The sequence below is a fragment of the Anastrepha obliqua genome, chromosome 4, assembly GCF_027943255.1.
Source record: "Anastrepha obliqua isolate idAnaObli1 chromosome 4, idAnaObli1_1.0, whole genome shotgun sequence".
NCBI classification, from domain to species: domain Eukaryota; kingdom Metazoa; phylum Arthropoda; class Insecta; order Diptera; family Tephritidae; genus Anastrepha; species Anastrepha obliqua.
In genome coordinates, this window is record NC_072895.1 from 109,445,180 (window position 1) to 109,472,625 (window position 27,446).

Here is a 27,446-nt window from a genome sequence, read left to right on the forward strand (position 1 = left end):
ATAAAAAAAATTGTGTAAAAAGCACATTTTCCAAAATTAAAACAAAATATGTTTTAGGGAAAAAATTGTACATTTCCAAAATAAAGAAAAAAATGTGTTTGTGTAAAAATTATATTTTTTCTATATTTAAAACAAAAATTTTTTTGGAAAAAATTATATTTTTTCAAAGCTAAAAAAAAAATATATATGTGTAAAAAGCCCATTTTCCAAAATTAAAAAAGAGGTGTTAGGGAAAAAATTCTATATTTCCTAAATAAAAAAAAAATGTGATTGTCTAAAAATTACATATTTTCCAAATTTAAAACAAAATTTTTTATAGAAAAAATTATATTTTCCAAAGCTAACAAATAAAAAAAATTGTGTAAAAAGTACATTTTCCAAATTAAAAAAAATATGTTTTAGAGAAAAAATTCTTTATTTCCAAATTAAAAAAAAAAATGTGATAAAAGTACATTTTCCAAAATTAAAAGTATGTTATTTGCGGGTTAAATTATAAATCCCCAAAATTAAATATCGAAAATTTGTTTTCCATATTTTTATTTAATTTTTGTTTTTTTTAAATATAGCAATTAAAAATTTTTTGTGTCTAAAAATTTTATATTTCCAAAATTAAAAAAACAAAAACGTGCCTACATTTTTTCCAAATTTAAAACATACATTTTTTGGGAAAAAATTATATATTTCCAAAATTAGAAAAAAAACAAGTAAGAAGTACATTTTCCAAAATTAAAAAAAAAAAAAAATATTTTTAGGGAAATAATTATATATTTCCAAAATTATAAAACCAAATTTGGTGTTAAAAGTACATTTTTCCAAAATTAAAAAAAAAATGTTTTTGGGGCGAAAATTTATTTTTCCCGAAATTAAATAAACTATTTTTTTACTATTTTCTTTCACTGTGAATTTTTCTTATTTATTTATTAGCAGCTGAGACTATGCTTAGTAATCTCTGCAAGTCTCATACTGGGATGCCTATAACATTTCGAGCTATTTTCAAGTACCCACAGCAAATCAGCGCAAAATTCTGCTCTAGCGTATGTACCTCGAACTTAGTGCTTGCTTGCAATTGGAGAAAATGACAAAATAAGAAAAATAAAAAAATAAAATTTCCTATTCGAAATCGCATTTTCTATTACTTGCCGGTGCTCACCCACAATGCGCATTTAAATTTTTTATTTTTTTCAACTTTGGGGGTAGAATGATTCCATGTTAAGTGATCCAAGTATACTAAGTATTTTTATTATTATCGTAAATAAATCTTTCTGAAAATTGGTTTATTTTTAGGCTTGACCATAATAAGTAGTAAATTTAAATTTTTTTATAATTTTGAGATGTGTTCAATGTTGACAATTTTGTTGGATGGACTATTCAATTCAATACTTATTGCCAATACTTATAGAATTGAAGAAATTAAAAAAAAGTATTATTTTAAATAAATTTTTCTGAAATTTTTTTTATTTTTAGGCTTGACCATAACTTTGAAAAAGTTGTATAATCTTGAGATTTGTTCAATGTGAAAAGTTTGGTGCAGATTTTTTAAAATAAATATCTTCGGCTCTTTTTAAAATTTTTATAAATTTTTTACTTCAACTTTTTAAGATAAAATATATAAATGCATATTTGAGAAAATAATCTTTCGCAAACTATTTATTTTTAATATAACTTATACTAAAAATTTATTAAAATGTCAAAAAAAAATGTTTTTCCACTTAAAAAATCGCTAACTAAAATTTTCCACATTGAACAATTATAAAATTTATTAATTTTTTTTTCATAATGTTATACCCTCATAATACGTCAACCGTCTGACTTCGCCAATGCTTTCATACATAAATATACGCAAATATTAATATGCGCATACGTAACATTCTCGCCACGAATTGGCATAAAATTTTCCGCAATGCCAATTTCACACAACATCAAAATGCATGGAATGGCCAACAATAAAAACAAAAAAAGATGCACATTGTGATTCAACAAAAAAAAAATATATGTCGAAAAATTAATCGCATTACAATGATGCCATCCTTCTCAGGCACAAATTGGTGCCGGTAGTTTGCAAAGCGCGCTCGCTGCAGGAATTCGTAGCATACATTGAAGCGTTCAAAAGCAGTTGCGCACCTACTGGTTTGTGTATTGCCAGAAAGCGACCTTCCTATATATTTCTCATTCATATTTATACATATTTATATAAATATTTATATGTTTGTGCATATGTCTGTTTGTTTGCTAGCTGCTCTGTCTTTGGCCGCTTGCCAATGGGCGCTCACAGTTTCGTGCATTGAGAAATAACATATGGAGCTGGAGCCGCCACAAACTACAAGGTTGCCTATTAACAATCAAGTTGAATACCACGTGCAACATGAACAGCACCACAAACACCAGGGACAACAACGAAATGGACAACAAAAATACTCAGCTTCAATTTATGTAATCTCCAAACAAAGCCTTCAATGAGAGCAACGGCAAAACCCATCATTATTATTGCTCATTGCAGCAACGAAAATCACATCAGTTTAGTTGCACACATTACTCGTGCTTCAAAAGTTATTGTTATTGTTGTTGTGGTTGCGCTAGCTGCATTATGTAAATGCTCGTAAATATTTGCAATGATCATGTAAATGACGTTGCATTTACCATTTCGCAATTCGCATTTTGTAATAAGTTGCCAGCAACAAAACACAAAAACAAAAAATGTAAAAATATTGGCAGCCAGAATTACCGAACATCGCTCGAAGATTGGAGCGCTGTGTAAATATTTGCGCTTCAGCAGACACATGCGCAAACATTCACACATACTTACACACGCGTTGTAGTTATTATTCAAACAATGCTTGTAGCGCTGCTTGCACGAGTACACTCCTACATGCCAGCTTACATGTCCCACTAGCATATTGCGCAAATAATTACATACATAGGCACATACGAAATGTGCAAGCACTGCTCGCGATGTGTAGCGTGAAAAGTTGTTAAAACAGTTTCAATTTATGCAATTCATTTTCATTTTTGGAAATGAAGTTCTTTGTAGAGAGTATTTACTGTAAAGATTTTTTTCTTAACCAGCGCAATTATATAAAAATTATGTGCAGAAGAGATATTTCAATAAAAGTGAAATTGTTGTTTATTGTAATAATAAAACTGCATTGTTGGCCTGCAGTTGCGTGGCTCACAGAAATTAATTTCAACGAACAGGAACTGAGTGCTCGTATTTGCTACCAGCGTTGGCGGTAGGCCAAAAAACAAAAATTGTCAAAAGTCGACGTGATTTTTGAGCCACTTCAAACTTGCGTTTTTTTATACCGCAGTTTAGTTTACTGTACAACTGCATACTTGAAATTATTCTGAAAACTCTGATTAAAAAGTTTGAAATTTTGGTGGAAACTTGTGAAACTTTTTTTGCGCCAAGTGTAATAAGGACTTCATAGGAGTATGAACCATATTTACATAAAAAAATTATTAAAATTAAATAAGAAGGAAATAAATTGTCAAAACTTGTCAGCAAGTCGTTGCGCTATAATTATTTAACGCAGTATATACAGGGTGATCAGATTGGAGGTACTTTTTTCCAATTGGGTTTTTTGACAGATCACTAAACTAAATACATAATTTTTTCAGTATGCATTGACATTTCATAATGCAAAGACTTACGCCTCAACAACGTTTGCAAATCGTAAAATTGTGTTACGAAAATCGATGCGCTGTGAAAAGTGTTCATCGCGCGCTCCGGCCAACTTATGCTGTTCAGCGATGAGGTCCATTTTGGGCTTAACGGCTACGTCAATAAGCAATATTGTCCTATTTGGACTAAAGACTAGCCCGAAGCCACTCAAGAATAGCCATTACATCCATTGAAAACAAACGTTTTGTGCGGCCCATGGGGTGGAGGAATCATCGGCCCATATTTCTGCAAGGACGAGGCTGGCGCTAATGTAACAGTGAGTAGCGAATGCTATCGCCCCATGATAAACGACCTTTTGATAACGGGAATTGAAGCCCGTGATCTCCATAAGATTTGATTCAAACAAGACGTGTGACAATGGATTTACTGCGTCGTCATTTCGGTGAGCGATTTATCTTTTGTCTCGGACTAGTGAACTGGCCACCAAGAACATGTGATATCACATCCTTCGAATTTTTATTTGTGGAGTATGTTAAGTCTAAATGTTTTGTAGATAAACCGGCTTCGATTGAGGTATTTGATGCTAACACTGACTAAAGTTATTCCTCCAGCGAGTTCAAAGTTAGTGTTTACGTATGGCCGAATTACGGCGCAGTTGCGGCCAAAATTTGGAAGTGATTATCTTAAAAAATAAATGTCATGAATGGTTTTACACAAAAATAATAAATATTGCAAAATCTTTGTTTTATGTCAATTTGAAATCCGATACCTTTAAATTGATCACCCTTTATGTAAACTTGTGCTCGCGTAATTAAGCCACTCTTTTTACAATTTGCGCAATATTTTTCATGTTAAATATTTTTCATAAATTTTTTATAAAAATATATTTCATACCACAGGCAAAGTTTAGAACTTTGTAAAAAAAATTTTAAAATTGTCAAAAGTTTCGTTTTCAATATTTTTCAAAATTTTGTCAAGGCCTTCAACTTTTCAACGAGAATTTTTAGAATTTTTCTGGGTATACAGTTTTGGAGCTCTTTGAGTTTTAGTCTAACAAACTGCAAGTTTCAAGTGACTACAAAATACCGTTAATTTATGAAAAAAAAAAATTTGTTATGGTGTCACGCCTTTTCTTTTATACATTTTGCCTATAGTGACCTGGGTGACTAATAATCCACCGACCGTCTAGAAAGTCTTCACTTCAGTGGATACAGGGCAATTCCTTGAAAGCTTGTTTTACACCATTCACTTTCTCATTCTTGAAATGTTTTTCCTTGGCAACCTTTACTTTGTTTTTAAACTACTTTCGCTTAATTTTCCTCCTGTCAAATCGATTGGGCAATCATATGGCACTAACAGTTTAGTTCAATATTCAATCAGCATCGTTCTAAAATCCCCTAAATTCTTATTTGAACAATAACGAAATATCCATTTATTTGAGTATTATAACATTTATTGGCACCCTCATTTATTTCACATTCGTTGGGACAGACACACATTTGCAAATGCATCGTTGTGCAATGCAATAGCGACTTTTCTCATTTTATCTGCTTTCCACACAGCTGTTGCCTCACTGCTTTTGCCTCGTTATCACAATCGCCACATTACTTTCACTCAACTCAAATGCTGTGAAGTGGAAAACAGAATTCGTGTTCTGCCATTGTTTTACTGCACTTTATTTTATTCTACCTTTTGCATGAGCGCGCGTGAGTACCCCGCAGGGAAAAATATTAGGTGTGAACTAGAATATTACCAGTTCACTTTTCAGTGTTTCAGTTGTATACCTGCCGGTGATATTTCTAACACACCGATATCCTATGAAAGGTCAGATTTCTCTTCCTCCTCTTTACAACTTCTGCAGCATTCGCCTAACACACACAAGCCACGGCCTTCAAGATATTCTCTCTTGAGAGGTTAAGTAATTCTAAAGGTTACATATAAAGTGAATAAATATTATGCAAAAATTAATTAATTCTTGCCTTTATTTGTTTGACTTGAATATAGTGTTTTTGAAATAAATGTAGTCATCAGTATCTATTTACTTATAAATAATCCTTAAACCAGCATAAAGTATTACTGCGTGCATAGATGATAGATGCGACTCAAACTTTCTTATAAAAAAAGAAAAAAAAATGTACTCATTTGCAGACAAATTGATCATTTTACTACAGATATTATTCTAGTCACTGATGAACAGGTATGCTTTTTTCTATGAAATACCAGTATCTGAACTAAAGTATTTCCATACGAGTTAGGCTTTTTCCTTCAGGGTAGTTGCGCGCGCGTCTACGTGTATGTAGGTGTGTGGCATATTCGATGCTCTATAATTCCGGTACTCCACTTATTGGTATTTGCTTCTCGTTTGGTATTTCAATTTTGCAATTTCAGTGCATACGAACACACCTTTCGTCATGCCGCGCTACATTTATTTTATATACTCACATTTGATTTCACTGTTACTGCCATTGCGCTGTCATTTCCTTGCGCTAGCTGTGTACACTCTGTGCAATGCCGACGGTCTGGACAGACAGCAGTATTGTCACACCCACAATCCAAGGCGACTTGGCACGAGAAAAGAAACCAGTTCACACATAACACACACACACACACGAACACATGCACGCATGGCTGCAAATGTCGATGCAATGTCGCAATGCATTTGTACTTGCGGTCGTTTGTTGGGCATGTGACACGCCTGTTTGCTGTTGTTGTAACAACTATACAAGCTCATATGTCTTACTAGCAGCGATTTGTGTTCAAGTGTTGCCATGGCTCAATGGAAGTGTGTAGTTTATAAATGTGAAGAATGCCGCTTTGAAATTTGTATGGGAGTAAAATATTTCACAGCTTTTCATAGAAAACTAATTTATTCAAGTAAGAAATTGACAACTGATTAGTTGATTGGTTAGAGTAGTAAAGAAGCTGAGTATTTACCACCCTTAGGTGCATTTCTAAAAACAAGTTGGAAAAAGAAAGTAATTCTAGAGTGGAGGTGCCCAAGTGAAATATACACGTCTTTGCGTGCAATTAGCCCTCTGTTGAGTATTTGGAGGAGCTGCTCCTCTTTTCGTTTGGCGTGTGTCTTGATGGTTTTCTACAAATGTTGGGACCTACACTGTTATGCCGCCTTTGAACGGCAAATGGTTTTTCATAAGCAGCTTTTTCATGGTTGAAATACTCTCCAAGGCTTGGCATTGCCTGCCGTGGGACGACCTTTATTAGGAAAATTTTCTTTTATCATTTGGTGTTTCATAACCGTGGTTTCGAACCATACCATGCACGCATATCCATTCGGCCAACGCAGCCGCCAAGTACAAAGTGAAACTTTACAAATCAAAAGAGATGGGTAAACAATGGAATTCACTCCATTAATCTCTAACAAAACCCACATCCTTTATCTACCTAACTACCACAGCGTATTTTAGGCTGCACTGCTGCTGCTTATTTAGCTTCCGGCAACGACATGCTTGTGCATCTTTACCAACATATAATTCAAATCGTATTTGCCGCATATTTGCATACACCCCCACTCCTATAACGCCTTCCAAAATCAGCAACAACTACATATTCTCCCATGTGTAGAGCAAATAGCTGATTGCACTACTGGCACAAGTATACAATACCAACAACATTACTTACACATTGTCTGCAAATATTCGCTTAGCTCAGTTTCGAGAGGAGAAAATCTCTTCAATTTACGTTTGATGTCCTCTTTGCTTTCCCGCAATATTGCACAACAATGCTGTCATTTGAATTTATTTCGCTTATCAAATATTTGGTTTGTATTCCTTTGTTTTGCTTGTGTCTTTTGGTTTGCACTGCATACGAGGTATTTATTCATATGGATATGTGCATTTGTGTGTATTTTGCATGTCTCTGTATATCTGATCAATTTCTGTACGTCAAATGTCACAACAGCTTTGGAATGTCGAAGAGTCAAATGTCATAGTGATGCCAGTGATATTTGGTGCATTTGATTTTGTACCTATTTTAGTTTGTGCTTGCAGCTGCTTTCTGATAAAAGTGTAAAATAATGGAAAACTCTGTACCCACATTCCAAAGGCAATTTGTATTATATTGAAAAAAATGTTACCCACATTCCAAAGGCAATTTGTATTATATTGAAAAAAAAAAATGTTAGGTTACTTTTTTAAATTATTATTATTTTTTTTTTTTGTTTCATATAAATGTCACTTAACTAAACAAAACTAAGACACGAAAAGTAAAGCACTTAAAAATCTACACCCAATAAAATTTGAGAATGAATACTCGTATAACCCATATCAAGATACTGACCATTACGCACTGCATATGCAAAGACCGATTTCAGGGTGAGTGCTTACAACGCTCGAATTCTTAATGATGAAGGCCACTTTTGTTGCTTAAAGCTTAAAGCGTAAAACATTTCCACAATTAGTTTGCCAATTCCACTGGCAATTCTGAAATGGGTATAAATTCGAGTAGCTCCAGTTGTTATGCGAACCAATGAAGTCCTTACTTCCCGCTTCGTTGACTTTTGGACTAACGAAAATCTTCATTACCGCAGAGAAATACCAGACGACTTATGGAACTTTGAGGCAATCCAGAGCTATTGCTTCAACACTGCAATGAAGTGTTAGTGAAGGAAAAACTTCACTGCCAAGCACTGGCTTTGACTCTGGCGAAAAAATATTCTCAACCACAATCTGATGCAGCATTCGCTTCTAAGTAACCATTAAAAACTGCTTGCCAGCACTGCCGGCATTATAGCAATAAAATACGGGTAATTTGAACGTCAGTGTGAATAAGGAAAAGCTATTAATTACATCGACCTTTGCAAAGTGTATCACTCACCAGGGAACCGATCGCTAACCACCACAATGAGAAACGAGGCTGCACTCATATATTATTATAGTTTGGGGGGAAAAAAATCCATTATTTCCAAAAAATCAAGTTTGTGCTCCTTGTCAACTTCTTCTGTTATTTTTTATTTGTTCCATTCAGTTCTGAGTTACAGGGTATTAACAATGGAAGTCAACAAAGAGAAAATTCGGTACATTTTACAGTTTTCGTTTGATAAAGGCAAGAATGCATACCAGGCTGCTGACATTATGAATGGTGTTTATGGTGTCGATACTGTGACAGCTAATTACGTGCAATTTCGGAAATTAAGGAAAATGTGTATAACTTCGATAAAAACACATATTCGAAGTTGACCGGCGTATTAGTAGTCATAGCATCGTCCAGGAGCTAACAATCAGCCATAAAATAGTTTTAAACCATATTTCAACCAAAATTGTACGCAAAAATAATGGACTTCTTTTTCCCCAAACTAGTATCAATAACTGACGAGTTTCTCCTCCTATTTGTGATGTGCGTTTTGATGATTTTGTAAAAATTGAACTACTTAGAGTTTTGTGCCGCCTCCGGCCGGCAAATTATTTTTTAAGCGGACCTTTATCATAGCAGAAATACTCTCGGAGGTTTGACTTTTACTGTCGAGGGGCGGCCGGTATTAGAAAATACCTTTTTCTATCATTTGGTGTTTGGGCACTTCTTGTGCAGCATACGCCTAACTTCACCCAGTACTTTAGATTTTATGTGAGCCACCTTTCACCATACCGAAACTGCTTTTGGCAGTACAGGAAGGAGCTGCTTATATGCCGGTATATCTGGATTTTAAGCATTCACGAAGCTTATGCGGTCAGAGCCGTATTACATAAGTAGAAGCCAAGTTTTTTTTTGATTCTTCTACTTCCACACATGCATCAAATAAGCAGCTGTCGATGCTATGCATTCGTGGGAAAATATATGGGCTTCTGCGGACTCTTTCGTGATACAAAATCGGAAAGACTATAACCAAATTTAAGTTTTTTCTATTATACCAATAATTAATGTCGGATTTATACACTTATTAAATATGTTGCCCATAGCACAGAATGCTCTGGGTGACTATAAAAATTCTGTGAGTTCGATATCAAGGCCAGCTTATGATGATGGCGAATAAGTCCAAACACAGATATTAACTATGATAAATGATAACCAGCTCAGCAAACTGAGTGCAAAATGAAGACTGTGATCAAAATGAATAAAACAATTATCACGGTTGTATCAATCTCTTCGTTATTCCCAATGAAATTGAAGAAATAAAATTCTCAAGAAATTCAATGCAATTAAATTACGCCCAATGAAATTTAAGAGCCGAGATGCCTACATTTTCGCACTATCCTGAGTTTAATAAAGGAACTGGGCCTGAATGAAGTACTGCAATGAGCAAATGGCACAAAAAACTATGAGTTCAAAGTGCACACCGCGAAGTAATCTAATATAAATATGACCACTATGAGAGCAGGACAGGTGATCAGAAGGTGCTTAAGGGGGAGGTAGGGTTTAGCGCTAAAAAAAAAACACTTTTTTTGTGAATTTTTTACAGAAATATAGCTTAAGATGTTTTAATAAAATCAGTTACATGTTATTGTACATCTTTTCAATAAGTTTTTAAAAAATATTAATAATAAAATATTGACAAATAAGCCCATGACAGAGTTTTTTTGGAGATATGTTTTTCGAGAGGTGCTCTACGGTGCCAATCGGCATTCGTCGTAGAATCATCTGAAACTAAAAAAGTCGAATTTTTCAGTTAAAGTATGACGTAATGCTCCCCCCTACATTAATAAATTTTTTTTTTTCATTTTTGTATATTAGTTTTGGTGGCAAAAAAACGTAAAACGAGCATTTTTGGCGAAAAATTTCGCCATATTTGTAAGTGAAAAATAACCTTAAAAAACAAAAAATAAAAAAAAAAACAGTGTAGGGGGGAGGTATTTTTGATTTAGAAAACGTGTGCCAAATTTGAAAAATCGGTTGAATAGTTTCGGAGTTGTGATTGGCACCGACTTTTAAGAAGTCGTTTCGGGAAAAACGCGTTTGAAAAAATGACTCTGAGAAATTATCGATGCTCCGCATTCGCGGTAGAGTGCCTACAAAGGCTATAACTTTGAGAGTTCTGCTCCGATCCACTTAAAATTTTGACACAACATTCTTGAAATGATTTACTATAAGATGAGTGAAGAAAAAAAATTTCGATTTTGTGACCCTACCTTAAATAACCCTAGATTTTAATCATCCGAACAGCTGCCTCTGAAGGTACTCAAGTAATACCAATCCTTAAAGACGTATTATATGAAAGCACCTGCCTTTTTGCCCCTAAACTTGGCAAATTTTTACTGCCTATTCAAGTTATACTAATTTGGTCTCAACTTTAACAACTTTACTGGTATAAAACAACATTTACCTTTAGAAATTTCCGTTGGGCTCCGAGGTCTGGGCAGTCCTTTTTAGACTTTGGATGTGAATCTAACATATTTCTGTTATATCTAACGACTTGAGTTTCCAGGTAGCCTCCTAAAATTTTATTTCCTACCGATTTATCGATAAACCCTTCTAAAAAAGATCTTCGAATAGGACGAAAAAGGATTTTAAAAGTAACACTTTTGGTTGGGCCGTTCGGGTCAGGCCGCAAATGCATGTATGTAAATACATAGGGTGTCTGGCCAGACCCAGGTGCCCAACCGAAGATTTAAAAAAAGGTGTCCAACGAAGGGTTAAGCGTCTATAATAAAGTTTCATGGTAATATACATATTTCTGTGGAATATTTTACCCGATATTTCTTTTTTTTTATAAATTTGAAAAACAGTAAAACGATGAAGGATAAAAATGTTCCTTAAAAATATTACCCGAAAAATTTCAGTATGGGGGTTCTGGCACAGTGGGCGATAATGAACAAAAGTACACTCTGAATTTGTCTCCAACACCATTTCACCTAACGTAGTCACCGTCTTCTCCAATAAGTTATAAAATGTACTAGTAAAGGATGATGAATTTAGAGGTATCGGATTTTAAATTAAAATACCTAAAACCAATAAAAATTCAAACTGATTCGGCAATCTTTAGTTTTTTTGTTTAATCATCAATAATGAATGGAGGATTTCCATGGTGAAATATCAATGAATACTGAAATAATTGAGTATTTAGTTGGACAGTAGACCGGCGTAATCTGTCAAAAAACCCTATTGGGATAAGTATCTTCAATCTAATCACCCTTTGCACTCATAAGTAAATCTGTAAAAAAACACTTTTTTGCATTATTATTTACATGGCGGGTGGCAAATCCACAAAATGCCAGAGTATTCCCATTTTTTTATTTTTTCATCATCAAACTGTACTCGTCTGTTGCGTTATTACGACAGCTGCTTCTTATACAGGGTGGCTGATGAAAGCCGCTACCAGAAAAAAATTGAATAACTTTTTTCTTTTTAAGTTATCTGTTCCATTTTTGTTTTAATTTGCAGATTGATCTTTAAAATTTATTAAAATGGATAACTGGGACACGCAAACAAGAATTTGGATAGTCCGCCGCTATCACGCACTGGAGTCCGTAGTTTTGGTACAGAGAGAGTACAAGCGGATGTTTGGCGGCGATCCCCCGAGCAGATGGACCATAATGAGACTGGTGAATAATTTTGCTGAGCAAGGAACAATCGCAAGAAGGCCTTATCATCGAAACCCACCAGTTCGGACGGAGGAAACGATCGCTGCTGTAGCTGCAGCTATACAAAGCAATCCAAGGGTTTCAACAAGAAGCTTATCTGCTCAACTTGGTGTCAGCCGACAGTCTTTGCAAACAATAATGCACAAAGATTTAGACTTATTTCCCTACAAAATTCAAATGGTTAACAAACTGAATGCAGCAGACTTGCCGATTCGCTTGGAATTTTGGCCAGAAGATCCTGCAAATGGTGGAAGAAGACCAAAACATGTTAAACTGCCTTTTCATGTCTGATGAGGCCCATTTCGGTTTAAACGGCAATGTGAACAAACAAAATTGTCGAATATGGAGTACTTCTAACCCACAGATACTCCACGAGACGGAATTGCATCCTCTTCGCGTGACAGTGTGGTGTGCGGTTTCTTCAGGCTGTATTGGGGCCTTATTTTTTTGAAGAAAATGGTCACACCGTTACGGTTACTGGAGACCGTTATTTGAAAATGCTGAAAGAATTTTTCTATCCAGAACTACGCCGAAAGAGAATTCCTTTCAACTCTGTGTGGTTTCAACAAGATGGGGCAACATCTCACATAGCCCAGACTGTTATGACAGAGTTGCGACGAAAATTTCCCAATAAACTGATTTCAAGAAACTCCGAATTTCGTTGGCCCCCCAGGTCGCCTGACCTTACTGCACTTGACTTTTTCTTGTGGGGTTTATGGAAACAAGAAGTTTATAAAACAAAGCCAACAAATTTGGATGAACTAAAACAATCCATACGGGCAACAATTGCGGCTATTCCTGTCGCAACTCTCAAAGCAGCAATGAACAACTTTTTACTAAGATGCCGCACTTGTGTCAACGAGCATGGGGGGCATTTAAATTCAATTATTTTTAAAACTACTTAAGCTACATTTAATAAAATTTAATGACCTTCAACTTGAAAAAAAAATAAATGAATTCCATACACTACAAAAAAAGTTATTTGAGTTTCTTAATGTAGCAAAATTCATCAGCCCCCCTGTATTATGTATAAGTATATTAAAAAGTCCGGTTTCGCGCGTACGCCATACTCCGCCATACCCGACTGTTGCTTCGCGTTCAAAAATACTTTCCAAAACCATATTACTCTTAAAGCTTATAAAATTCAACAAACTCTGGGAAATTATATCAAAATATGTCACACTTTTTTCTCCTTTTTGTAGTCCAAATAAATTAAGTAGACGTGAATGAAGAAAAACTGGTTTCGCTCATTGGCATTACCAGCCTTAAAAAGCATTAAAAAAATTTAGAATTTTTACTTTAGATTGTAAAAACCGCACAACTATTTAAAGGCTCAAGCACTACAAGACTTGAGAATATTTTTCATAATACAAACAAATTTAAGAAGCATATTTTATTATAAAAAAGAAAAAAAACTGCTTAAATATTAAACAGAACCGAAGATATTTCACTTTAAAAACTGTTATATCAAAATTTTTAAAATGTGATAAATCTTAAAATAATAATTTTTTTTTGCAATTTTTTTTTGTCAATTTTTTATTTTGCGCAAACCTACAAATGAACTAATTTTTAGAAAAAAAACTTTTTTTTTTTATTTCCATTATAAATTACGATCTGTTAATATTAACAATAAGTAATTGGTGTTAGGGTTTGGAATTAAAATGTCCCTTCCCTTTGAAAGAGAACATTCTTGTCTTTGGTGGTATTTAGTTACAATTTTACTAATACTTAGTTTTCTATAATTTGATATTATTATATTTTATTTTATAATACAGTACGGGCAAGATCTGTGGGTGTTTTGCGCTTTAGTCTTCTTGGTTTAAGTTCCATTTCCGGTATCAGTCTCGTCTCATGGTTTTTGTGCTCTAATAGTCGCAAGATGTGCTTACTGCTTTGATTGATTATCATGATGATTTGTATATCATTTGTTTATTAAGTAAGCTTAGGGTTGATTGTTTTCCTAGTATCCAGTAGAGTTGTCGGAATTTGTTTTTCATCTCGTTTCTCTTGTTTAGTATGTGTTTTTTCCATGTGAGTTTTGAGTCAATCGTTATGCCTAAGTATTTTGCACTTGAGTGTATTTGTATGTCTTCCCCGTTAATTTGCGTTGGATATCTTGCAGATTTTCTCTTCGCGTATATTACATGTTGTGTTTTGTCTTTATTGACCTCAATGCCCCATTTTTTAAACCATTGTGTTGTAGCTAATAGCGTATCTTGCAGTGTTTTTGTTGCTGCTTCTTCATTGGGGTTAGCTGACATTAAAACTGTGTCGTCTGCAAATGTAGCTATCATTGATCCTCGAGTAGTTGGCGTTGGTATATCTGCTGTGTATACTAAGTATAGTGTGGGGCCCAGTACGCTTCCTTGAGGTACTCCAGCAGACGCCGTCAAGATAACAGAGCACTCATCGTCATATTTTATGAAAAAGTGTCTATCAGTCATGTAGCTTTTAAGGATATTAAATATGTTAAGTGGTAAACTGGTTTTTAGCTTATATAGAAGTCCTTTGTGCCATACTCTGTCAAAAGCTTTCGCGATGTCCAAATACACGGCAATGCAATATTTCTTCTTATCGAAGTCGTCTGTAATTTTGTTGACTACTCTGTGAATCTGTTGCACAGTTGAGTGTTGTTTTCGGAAACCGAACTGGTGTGAGGAGATAGCGTCTTTTTGTTTTAGAATTGTAAAATTCAGAAATTTACGACAATGTCCAAAATGTTGTAGATACTTAAATCACTTGACTTAGCTCTGTAAATAATACGAAATGTTATGCAGTTATGCGGTATATACAACCCACATCGCATAATCTCCACCACAAGCGAAGAAAAATTACCCAAAAAGTATCAAATTAATGTTAAGCAGACAAAATGAATTAAAGGAGTCAAAAGGCACAAACCAACCACTCCAATGAGTCAAGCGAACAAACAGTAAAATTTAACCAACTATTACAGAATTTCTCATCTGATAACTCATATTTTGCTTTAGCCATTATTTATTTGCACCGAAACAAGCAAGTATGTATTGTTTATGATTACAAATTTTGTTGGCAAACAAAGTCAGACTTGAGCAGCAGCGCCAGTGTAGCAGCTGTACTGCTTAATGACCAGCCGACCGCTTGCCAGACCAAACGCTCATTTAAAGAGACTCAAGGGAAGATGGTGATTTGCCTTTTCGCATATTTTTCACTTAGTCAAGCAACCGCAGCTTGGTGATGAATGCGCTGTGCAAGGGTTGTGCTACCAGAGAAACGTCCTTTGGGCTAAGCGCGCCAGTGACCTCAATAAAGTACAATTTATTTTTTCTCTCCTGCTTACGTAGACTGACTTTGTAACTCCGGCACGCTAACTCTTTGTCTTTATTTATTTGAACCTTTTGTTTTCAAATCATTCACTTCCGGTTTATTTTGTTAGACAATCATTAAATACCACCCTTTCTTTCTATTGTCCTGAATTACTTATTTAGAATATTTATTTTCGTTTTCTTACCTTATTTCTGAAAGCTTATGCATTTTCGAATAGCCCCAAAGATTTAAGAATGCATAAAACACAAATAAAACCTTTTCCACCTCTAACAACGCACATCCGTCTTCCGTTTTGTTTGGTTTTGTTTTGTTTGCCTCCCTCCATTTTGCACTCTCCGCTTGAATTGATTGCCTCACGCACCTTAGTCACATAGCAAAGCTTAATTGTTTTGTTAAAAGTGAAATTAATTGAATCGAATTGAAAGGTATCGCCCAGTGTTCCAGTGCGCGGCAAATTACTGCGCAAACCTTTTTGTAGCGTAGCTGTTGTGTGGTTTTGCTTTTGATGACTTTGGCAAATTGATTTCGACTGTTTCGGCACGGCACTCACTCACACCCTTTTCCTGTTGCCTGTTGATAGGCGGTAGTAGTGGAAAGGCGGATGGAATGGTATACGACCTTTGCCATAAAAAGTGACTTGAGCTCTTTGGTCGAACGTTTACTTTCGTCTGCAAAGGCGAAGTATTTTCATTTTTTCTTTGCTGTTTTTTTTTTTGTGTTTATTTTTGTTTTGTGCTGAAGTGGCGTTATGTCAAGTGTTTATTTGAGTGTTCTATCATAGGTGCGCAGAAGTGGCGGCAATTTGTAGGCGGTAAATGATACTCAACATTTTTATTACAACATTTAAATAGGTGGTTATTTACACAATTATTAATTTTGCTGCAGTTAAGTGTTTTGAAAAGATTTATTTGAAAGTGTACATATAGACAATTTTGCCAAGTTAAATTTTTAATAGTTCTTAAAAATAATATATTCACTACATCGTGCGACTGTAAAAGTAATTCGAGAAAAGATGTAAAATACTCGGTGCAGAAGCCATTTCAAGTATCTTTTACTTTAGGACATCCACATTCAGAGTCATATCAGAATCGGGAATTAGAATGAACGTGAAAAACCATCGACGTCCTTTAAGTACTGTTTTTCTCTCTTAATTATGAGGCACTGGAAGTAAATTACAGAAATTTATGAGAACAATTTCCCAAATAAACCGAATCCAACTGCCGTTTTCATTGGAGCTTTTTATGGCGAGCTTTGTACGAGCACAAAAACCAATAAAGCCACTGCCTTATTTATTGGGCACCACTACTGTGACCAACAGCTCAGCGAGAGTGAATTAGTGAATGCCTGAGTGCCTGATAACTGCAGAAACCAACCGCCAATTGCCCAGCCGCCCAGCTGCCCGGCAGCTCACCTGCTAACTAACAACTTCATGCTAACCGCATGGAGATCAGAGGAGCCAAGCAAAATATTCATAAAATTAAATGTGCCTTGCAAATAAGCGTTAAAACGCACAGGCAGCTAAACATATACTTTCGGATAAACAAACACATACAACAACAAATGTTTGTAGCTATAGCACACACATACATATATGCAAGGAAAGGGTAGTGTTATAAAATCCCATGGAAGAGTTGATGTCATGGTTCGTGAGCAAGTTTAATATAAACTCATTTCCGCTCATTGGAAGGAAGTGCAAATTGAAATGTGCCTGCTGGTGCTGTTACTGCTGTTGTCGTTGTTGTTGTCCCATACATTTTACAGCTATCCATGTCGTTGCTGCTTTGGGTGTTAATGTTATAGCTCTTGCGCTCAGCTACCAAGCAGGATATTAAAAATAATTGTGCTGTTGACAGTGGCAAATAAATCTTAATTTTCCACGGTTAGCAGAAAATAATTCTTCTTTTGCGTCTTCTTTTCCTATGCACTTGTATATACTCATATCAGCACTCGCCCAACAACTGCTGCTCTTATCCAACATTTCCGCTCCACCGTGCATACTCGCCGTCAAGAGCTGTGCATATAGTCGTCTATACATATATACATACATACAAGAGAGTGTATGTATGTGTGTGTATGCATAAGTGTTTTAAAGTACTACGGCTATGAAACGCAGCTGCTCGCTGATAATAAAAACATGTATGATACTTCAATTTTGCGGAAAATTCGTTGTTAATGGCGAAACATGTGAATGAAGAATAAAAGTGAAATTAAAAACGTGCGTGAATTTTCTACAACAAAATTAATGGCATATCGGCTGAGCACTTTATCGAATGGATAATTAACAATTACGCGGTAAGCGTACATGGCGAAAAGTGTTCATGTAATTTTATTTTAACTGCAATGAAGAAATGAAGCAGCGTTATTTAAGTGAAAGAAAAAGTCGGATTTGTCAAAATTGAGCCTATAGACATATACCACATACAGCATTGTACCATACTTGACAGCATGTGGGGCCCATTTTTATTTATAAATTAAATGTTTACTCTATGCTGGCTTTCCAAAGCCATTCCCGGTAATGAAGTGCACTGAGGAAGACATTAACCTCCAAACAGATATTGATAAGCCACACTTTTGGTGTCATAGTTTGACGTCACTTTGAATTTATCTAAACGTCTTCGTATGACTTATTCGAAGATATTTCCTTATTTTATTTTATTTTATTTTATTTTATTTTATTTTATTTTTATTTTAAAAAACTTACTTGATAAACTATAGCAAACGCAGCGCTAGCAGCAGACGCTTTCGGTTAACTGGTGACCTGTGTTGAGCCAGATACGTCGATAGGTCGGTGCCCTTTAGAAATCTATGCATTTTGTTGCTATTGTATTCAGTGGGGCCTTTTGAAAGTAGGGGAGGATCCCTGTTGTCGAAGTGGTGATGCCTTTGAGAAACAAATTCTGGGCAGGATACCAGTAGGTTATGCACACTGACTGTAGCTCGGGAGAAAGGGCAGGTGTTGTATACACGGGCAGCATCAGCTGTCTGTTAGTTGGCTAAATGACAGTCCAGAGCATTGTTTGCAAGCGCGTGGAAGCATTTTGCCGAGAGTAAGCGCGAAAAAAGAAAATCAGTAATGGATTTCAAACGTAATAGTGTGATTGCATTATATTTGGCAGGAAAATCACAACCAACGATTGTTCGTCAGCTCGAGCACCTTAAAGTAAACAAAGTGTAATCGTTTACTAGTTACATTGATACTGGTAGCATCGCGATACGTCATGGAGGTGGTCATCAAAAGACTGCAACGTCACGTGAAATGGTTCAAAAGTGAAGAAGTGACTTGAGCGAAATCCCCGACGAAGTGCCAATCAAATGGCGAAGGAACTGAAAATATCTGACCGTAGCATGCGCCGCATACTGAAAAATTATTTCAAAGCCAAGCCCTACAAGAACCAAAAGGCGGGTGATCTCACACCAGAGCAGCAACAAGTCAGATTTGAGAGAGCAAAGGAGTTGCTTCGCTTGGCCGAAAGCGATCAATTACCGAACAATGTGTTTTCTGACGAGAAAATTTTTCAACTTGAGCAATTTTTAAACTCCCAAAACGACAAGGTTTATTTTACCTACCGTTCATACGAGAACTTGAATCATCGCTTGGCCACTAGGAGGCAGCACTTGCACAGCACAGATAATGGTTTCGGCCGCTGTAACCACAGATGGGCGCTCTCCAATCGCTATCATCGAGCCTGGGGTCAAGGTAAAGACGAAATATTATCGGGAAAGTATTCTGGAGGTAGCCTTGAAGCCGTGGGTAGACAAACATTTCGGTGGCAGACCATGGACGTTTCAACAGGACTCGGCACCGCCTCACAAAGCTCGAGTGAACCAAGAATGGCTAAAAAACAACGTTCTGAATTTCATAACGTCCACACAATGGCTCTCAAATTTACCGAACGTGAATCCGATGGATTATTCTCTTTGGGCCATTTAACTAAAAGATTCACTAGTCCCGAGGCGCTGAAAAAAACCATTATCCGCGAGCGGGTCAAAATACCTGCAAGTCCCATTCGGGGAGCTTACGATTCGTTTCTGGATCGTCTCAAGGCCATACTCGAGACAAAAGGTGGCCATATCGATCAAAAGTAAATTGATTCTTAACTTTGCGTTATTTTCACACATTTTTTACTTTGAACTGAATAATAGTAATTTTCCAAACTAAATTTATGGGCCTATCAATTGGCTACACTTCGAGTGCCGGACTCTGCATATAACAAAAAAAAAAACAAAAAGCAAATCTAAAACCAACCTCAAAATGTCACTGCTTTATTCATGCTCAATAAGACATTTATGTGGTGAGCAAATTCATTAGGTGAACTTGGAGTTCACCTATTTCGCACTCTTCAAGATCGCCTCATTAGCTTAAGTTATATAAATTGCTCAAGATTTAAATTTAAAACAGATTGCAATAAAAAAACGATTTAAAATTTGAGCAACGTAAAACTTGCACTGAAATTAAATAAGCTACAAAACTGCGAACTCAAATTTTTTGTTTTTTACATTCACACATTATAATTTCTGTATTCGGAACATAGATTGAAACTTTGAAAAACTATATTTTTATAAAAAAATGTGTTAAAAAGATTTAAAATAACAAAGACTGTGAACTTTGCAGTCAAAATTGTAAGTCCTTAGGAAGTCGTTAGTCCATACTTTATTTAGTAAACGAGCCTGACTGCTCTAAGTACTTTTTGCTGGCATCTCGAGTTTCAAAGTTGTAATCAGGCAAGCCAACTTTCGACATTTAATGCCAGTATCAGTCCAGCTCGTGATACGTTTTCAACTGTAGTTTGTGTATATGTAATTTCATGCAACGATTGAAAGCATTTAATAAAATCCGCTTGAACTCTTTTGCTTCTCTCCTACTTGACTGCTGAACTCTCAATAACTCTCGCACTTGCACACCACTTTCGAACTTACATATGCCGATCCATATTCGTTCGTATGTACATTTACTAACACCAATACGTGCCTGCACATGAAATTTCCGTGGAAAGTTGAACCATAACCGGCATTTATAATTCCATTTATTACAACGTTTAACAGCTGTTGAAAAGTATAAGCTTACAAAAAGCATTGAATGGCACAAAAAAATCTTCGCATTGCGCATAAAATTCATTATAATTGCAGAAATTGTGAAAAGTTGTAATACAATACGTTTATGCGCCTGCATGTATGCAACGCATTTTTTCCAAATACAAAGAAGAGCAAGCAAATGTGCGAGTAATCAAATGTGTGCTTGAATAATAACCAGATTGACCGAATGACAGCATTAAAATTTAATTATTGTACACTTTCGCCAGGCTGATATATATGAAGGCAGAGGCGGGTAAAAAATAAAGAATCAGTCGAGAGTGCACGTTCACATTGAAAAAGTGAATAACGGTAGTTAGGGTGTTTGCGACTGAGTATTCGCAAAATGAAATAAAATTTAAGGCTAATGCACGTACTTAATTTTGTTTTTTTTTGACAACACAACGCGGCAGCAGTAGCGCTAATGGATAGTTACTGGCGTGTGGACATAAAATTTATTGTGAAAGTAGTTTTTGTGTTTAAATGTAATTCTATTGGGACCGAATACAGGAGATCAAGTGGTGAGTGGATAGTAAAAACGGAAACGGTGAATTAGAGAAATATAGAAATAGAGAAAGACAAAGACAGTGTGGAATAAAACTACTATGCAGAGTGTTTTGGTAACTCAGAAACAGCAAACAGAAACCTTGCCTTTAAATGGAAATTGTGGCTTTAAACAGAAATGTTGTTCAATTCATAAATGTGCATAGATTTATTTCCGACAAATATGTGTAATTTGTAGAAGAAAGCCTGCAAAATTGACTCCCAAGAATTTTATGAATTCGCTTATTAATGAAAATCTTTGCCACATAGTCTGGCTGCATGCGAGTAGAAGCTTTCGTGAATTCTACAAACTGATGATTCTCTGAGGTTGCAAGAGACTTAGTTTGCTTAGGAACCAGCATTAGCAACGTTAACAATGTCAGCTTTGAAAGCCAACGGAAAATCTATCTTGCCAGCAAGTGCTATTTTGAACTAAGTAGGCAATTGAGTAGTATAGTCATCTCTCGACGAACAAAACTAATACTCTATAAGGCTCTCATCATGCCCATCCTAATGTATGATGCAGAAGCTTGGACGATGACAATCAAGAAGAAGAAGAGAATAATTCTCTACTGTTCAAGGAGCAAAATTGTGGTCTAACCATAAAACATAAACTGTGCATATAATTGTCTTTTTGTCCTTTCATTTTTTTTAATTTAATTAATTTTAATTTTTATTTATACTTTATAATTTTGTATGTACTTTTTACGAATTTTTTGTCGATTAGTGTTTTATTTTGGTTATTTAATTTTATTTAGTTATTTTTTGTAATATTTAATATTTTCTATAATAGCCTAACTTTTCGCTTTTTATTTTATTTAGTTTTTTTTTTTGGTTTATTTAATTGGTTTTTTTATTTGATTTTATTTATTTATTTTTTATAACATTTTGTATTGTATTTTCTATAATTGCTTCATTTTTCGCTTGCTATTTTATTTAGTTTTTTTTGTTTATTTAATTAATTCAATTTTTTATTTAATTTATAATTTTTTATATACTTTTTATAAATTTTTTGTCGGTTTAGTGTTTTTTTGTTTATTTTGTTTTATTCATTTATGTTTTTGTAACATTTAATATTTTCTATAATTGCTTCACTTTTCGCTTGCTTTTATTTAAATTTTTTTACACAATTAATTTAATTTTTTTATTTAATTTATTATTTTTTATATAATTTGTATAAATTTTTTTGCCGGTTTACTGTTTTTTTTATTTTCTGTTTATTTTATTTTGTTTTATTTTATTTTTTTCTTATAATATTTAATATTTTCTTTAATGGCTTCATTTTTCGCTTGTTATTTTATTTTATTTGAATATTTAATTTAAATTTCTTTCTCACGCTTTGCCTACATTCTAAATCGCTTAGCTAGCGACTGATGCAATTGAAGAAAGCTGACCTTTTCTATTTTATTTCTACCGCACTTATATTGATAAATGTTCTATTATTTAACCTCTTCTGGTTTCCTCTCTTCACTTTATCATTTTTTCCTACTCCATTCAAATCCAAAACTCCTTTAATGACATTATTCCACTTGCCCCACTTTTTGCTCATCACCCTAACGCCACCTTTTACCCCGAATTGCGACTGTGAAATATGGCCTCTGTGCAAACATTTTTCATAAAATTTGGTTTATGCACTTTCATTCACACGAGGCGTACTTCCACTTCCGCAATTTTTTATATTATACATATAAATATTATATGTGCTTATGTATATCGATATGTTTTCTTTTTCTTCGTACTAAACCTGTTTACTTTTTCAGATTACTTTCAGAATGTATGTACGTTTTTGATGCTTTTGCTTTGTTTTCGTTAAGAAATTGTAATCAAAATATGTACCACCCGATTTCTGTTCAATTATTTGCCATTATATGAGTGGAAGTGGGAAGTGGGACATCCGTATTGGATGTCTGAAAAAGTTATCCAATGAATGAAGTCTGATTAAGGATTTGCTCTTCAGAGTACATAAAATCAGTCTTGACTGTTTTCTAACTGGAATGTATTTGTCCAAACTAGACATGGGTGTAGGTATATTTGCACATACATGTAAAATATTACAGTAAAAAACTGAAAGTACGTAGTTGGGAATTTAAAGATTTACTTTATAAGATTCGTTAAATGCAAAAATTATATTTCTTTAAAAATTATTATGCCGGTTTGTTTCTATTTACTTCATTATATTTAATTTTTTTATAATAGTTTCATTTGTAGCTTGTTTTTATTTAATTTTATTTATTTGTCTAATCATTTTTATATAAAATTTGTTTTTAAGACTAGTTGAAGTTTTATATATATTATATATAGTATGTATATATAAGTGGCCCGTACACCCTTTTTGGGTGTTTGGCCGAGCTCCTCCTTCTATTTGTAGTGTGCGTCTTGATGCTGTTCCACAAATGGAGGGACTTACAGTTTCAAGCCGACTCCGAACGGGAGATATTTTTATGAGTAACTTTTTCATGGCAGAAATACACTCGGAGGTTTGCCATTGCCTGCCGAGGGGCGACCGCTAAAGAAAAATGTTTTTCTTAATTTTGGTGTTTCACCGAGATTCGAACCAACGTTCTCTCTGTGATTTCCGAATGGTAATCACGCACCAACCCATTCGGCTACGGCGCCCGCCGTAAAATTTAATTTTTTTAAATGTACGTTTTTTAAATTTAATTAAAATTAGTTTGTTTCATTTTGTTATTATTTAATAAAGTTTTTTTATATAATTTGTTTGGTACTACTTGTATATGTCGTTTAGCATTTCTTATTGCTCTTAAATTTAATTTATAAAAAATTATGCCGTTTTGTTTTTTAGTTTATTTTATTTTTTGCTAAACTTTTTTTCATATAAAATTTTTTTATTTAGTTTGTCTTATATTTTTATTCCTCGCTGTGTTTCTTAGACTAGAATTTAAAGTTTTACTTTATATATTAAAATAATTTTTTTTAATTTTTTTTAAGTTAATTTATTTTTAAAGTTTTAGTTAAATTTTATTAATATTCATTTTTTTGTTTAATTAAAACTTTTATTATTTTATTGTATTTTTTTTTTTTTGTAATATTATTTTACTTAATTTATAACTTTTTACACAATTTTTATAAATTTATTTATTATAATTATTTAATTATAATTTATTATATTTTAATTTAAATTTTTTTATAATATTTTCATTTGTTTTTTGTTTTTTAATTTATTTTGCTTAATACTTTTCTTGTTTAAATTATTTTTACTATTTTATTTTATCGTTTAAAATTTCTTTAATTTTTTCTTATAATATTTTCAGTTATAGTTGTATTTTTATTTTATTTAAATTTAAATTGAAATTTTTTTATTTTATTTTACCTTTTTATAGTATTTTCATTTGTTGTTTCGTTTCCTTTTTATTCTTTTGTCTGTCGTTTGCTTTTTAAGAATTTAAAATTTTACTTTTTAAAATTTATGTATTTTTGTGTCTATTTTGTTATTTTTTCTTAATTGCTTTTGTGTTTTATTAAATTTTTTTTTATTGCACTTGAAATTATTCATATTTGCATTTATTTTATGTTTTGTATTTTGATTTCTGTTTTTATTTTATTTTATCTACTTTATTTAATTAATTTTAAACTATTTATATTTATAATCTAATTTATTAAAAAAAATTTAGCTTCGTGTGTAAATTGATTGTATTTTATATTTAATTTTAGTACTTTTTTTATTATTTTTAAATAATGTATTTTATATTTTTTAATTTATTGTTTTATTTGTTTTATATTTCTATATTTAATAATTTACTAATGTTTTTATTATTTATTATTTTTAATACACTTTGTTCTTATTTTTTAATACAGGGTTTGATTGAAAAGTAATGAGCCTTCCCGGGTGATCAACCGAATCGGCTGGTGGGGGAAAATGATCGTTGGACCTTACCCTTCCACTAGAAACCGGTCCCAGTTCGCTGGCAACAGCGGTGCAGTCAACATCGCTCCGCATGTGAAAGCTGTTTTAAAAGTGTGTTAGGATTTTGCAGTGGCGAAAATGAAGCGATCGTTGGAACAACGTTACTCGATCAAATTTTGCGTAAAGCTAAACAAAATGAGTACCGAAACCATTGGGCTACTCAAGGAGGCTTACGGGGACCAATCTCTGTCAAGTTCCCGCGTAAAACGGTGGTACAAATCGTTCAAGGAAGGCCGGGAGGACGTCGAGGACGAACAGCGATCGATTATCGAGGCATCGTCCACAAGGAGTTTGTACCTCCAGGAAGCACCGTAAACGCGGCATTTTACAAAGAAGTGCTCCTTCGGCTCCCGACCTCGTTAACAATTGGACCCTTCATCACGACAATGCGCCGGCGCACACCGCCTTCCTCTGCACCTCTGCATCGGCCAAGATGGGGGTTCCGGTGCTTCCCCACCGTCCCTACAGCCCAGGCCTGTCCCCTCCGGACTTCTTCTTGTTCCCGCGCCTGAAAAGAAAGCTGAAGGGGAGGCCTTACGACTCCATCGAGGCAATCCAAAAAACTGTGACAGCCGAATTGAACGCGATTCCGGCGGATGAGTTTAAAAAATGTTTCCCACAGTGGAAGAACCAGCGGTGTATTGACGCTCAAGGGTCTTATTTTGAAGAATATTAGTTGTATAAGCCAAAAGGTTTAATAAAACTGCTTAAAAAAATAAGGGTCATTACTTTTCAATCAAATCCTGTAGTTCTTTAGTTTATTAATTTTTTACTATTTTTGTGTTTGTTATTTTAATGTATTTTGTATTTTAAAACAGTGTTTTATAATTTTTAATTAATATTTTTTTACTTTTATTAAATAATTCCTTATTTTATCATTTTTATGTTTATTTTTAATTTATTTTATTAATTTTTTCCATATTAATCACAATTAATTTTTTTCTTTTTTAATGCCTTTTACTTCCTTTCTGTATTATTTTTTAATTTTATTTTTATAATTTTTTTTTTTTCTAGTTTCGATTTATTTCATTTCATTTCATTTTTCATCGACTTTATTGAAAACTTCACAAAGTATCATTCTCAACAATTTTTAAACTGCACTGAAAAATGAATACAAAAAAGTTAGCTCCTGAGCTTCATTCGATTTCTGTAACACTCTTGTAAAACTTTTCGCTACTTCATAATAACTCTTTACATTCCAGTACAATAAAAATTTCGCAAAGAATCTTTCAAACGTACATTGCTACATTTTATATCCATTGTTTTAAAATTAGGTTTAATTCAAAATCGCTTAAGGCTAATGTCTATCAATGTCACAAATGTGGCAAACTTTTTACAATGAGTTAGAGGAAAAGTTTTGCGTAAATTGCAAATATTCGTTGACAATCAGAAAAGGAAGATGACAGGCACGTAACCGAAATACAATGTAAACGAGTAACAATGAGAGAATAGAGGATGCACAAAGGGGAAGAAATAAGAATATGAGTTAAAAGTGTGCACAAGTAAATTTGGAGGAAAAAGGTAGAATAAAGTTTTAAATTTTTGTCGGGATGACAGCAATTCATACAAAAATTAGGTGAATAATTTTGGGATTTTCATGGCAAAAATTTGGTTATGTGGCAAAATATCATTTTTCATCCAAATCCACTCGTAAATGGCTTTTGGCTCATTGACAGTTTATGAAAATTCAGCTTAGATTCTCAGAAGAGAGGGAAAATATCAATTAGATTTTTTTTGCAAATGGCTTCACAGGCGAACTTTTATGCGACCAAAGCTTCTTTAGTCACTGACGAGCAGGGTTGTACATAGCGCACTAAATAATTAATGCAATAAGCCGTTGGTTAAAACACTGAAAACCTATTGATTTTGGGTTTTTTTTGTTTTTTTGTCGGGCCAACTAGCAAGTGCAGAACTCAATTAATTAAGTCCATTATATTACACTTTGATTCCCTTTTAATTTTCTTTAAATCTACCCGATCTCCGAAGAAATCTCAGTAGATCTTGTGGTACCAAGGAGCCAAGGTGGTCGCTTCTTAACATGTCAGTGCCAAAGGCCTCAAAACTGATTCGAGCGAAGGCGGGGCAGATGCACAGGAAGTGATCGGCCGTCTCATCCTCCTCTTCACAAGCATTTTTTAAATTATTAAAATTAAAACAAACTTTTTTTTCATTTTTGTTTGTAAGAGAAGTTAAATAAGGCGCCTAAAAAATTTAAATTTCGTTTTTAGTTTTTTTATTGTAAAAAAATTTCTGAAAATACCCTAGATTTTCGAGCTCTAAACTACCAGCACCCCTTAACAAAGTACAAGTTTCAAGTGACCACAAAAGGCTGCTGATTTTTAACAATTTTTTTTCTCTGATGTGTCGCGCCGTTTCTCCCTTACAAAGTACCTGCTCGATTTATTTTATTTCGCTCAGCGCAGGAATTCATGAGCTGAAAGTGTTCTCGCGAAAA

General features: G+C 34.0%; 1 protein-coding gene across 1 annotated transcript in view; it reads right to left on the bottom strand.

The window, feature by feature from the left end:
* The window catches only part of LOC129244339 (calbindin-32-like), a 166,162-nt gene that overhangs the window by 20,788 nt on the left and 117,928 nt on the right, over positions 1-27,446 (bottom strand). The gene's annotated exons all lie outside the window — the stretch shown is intronic.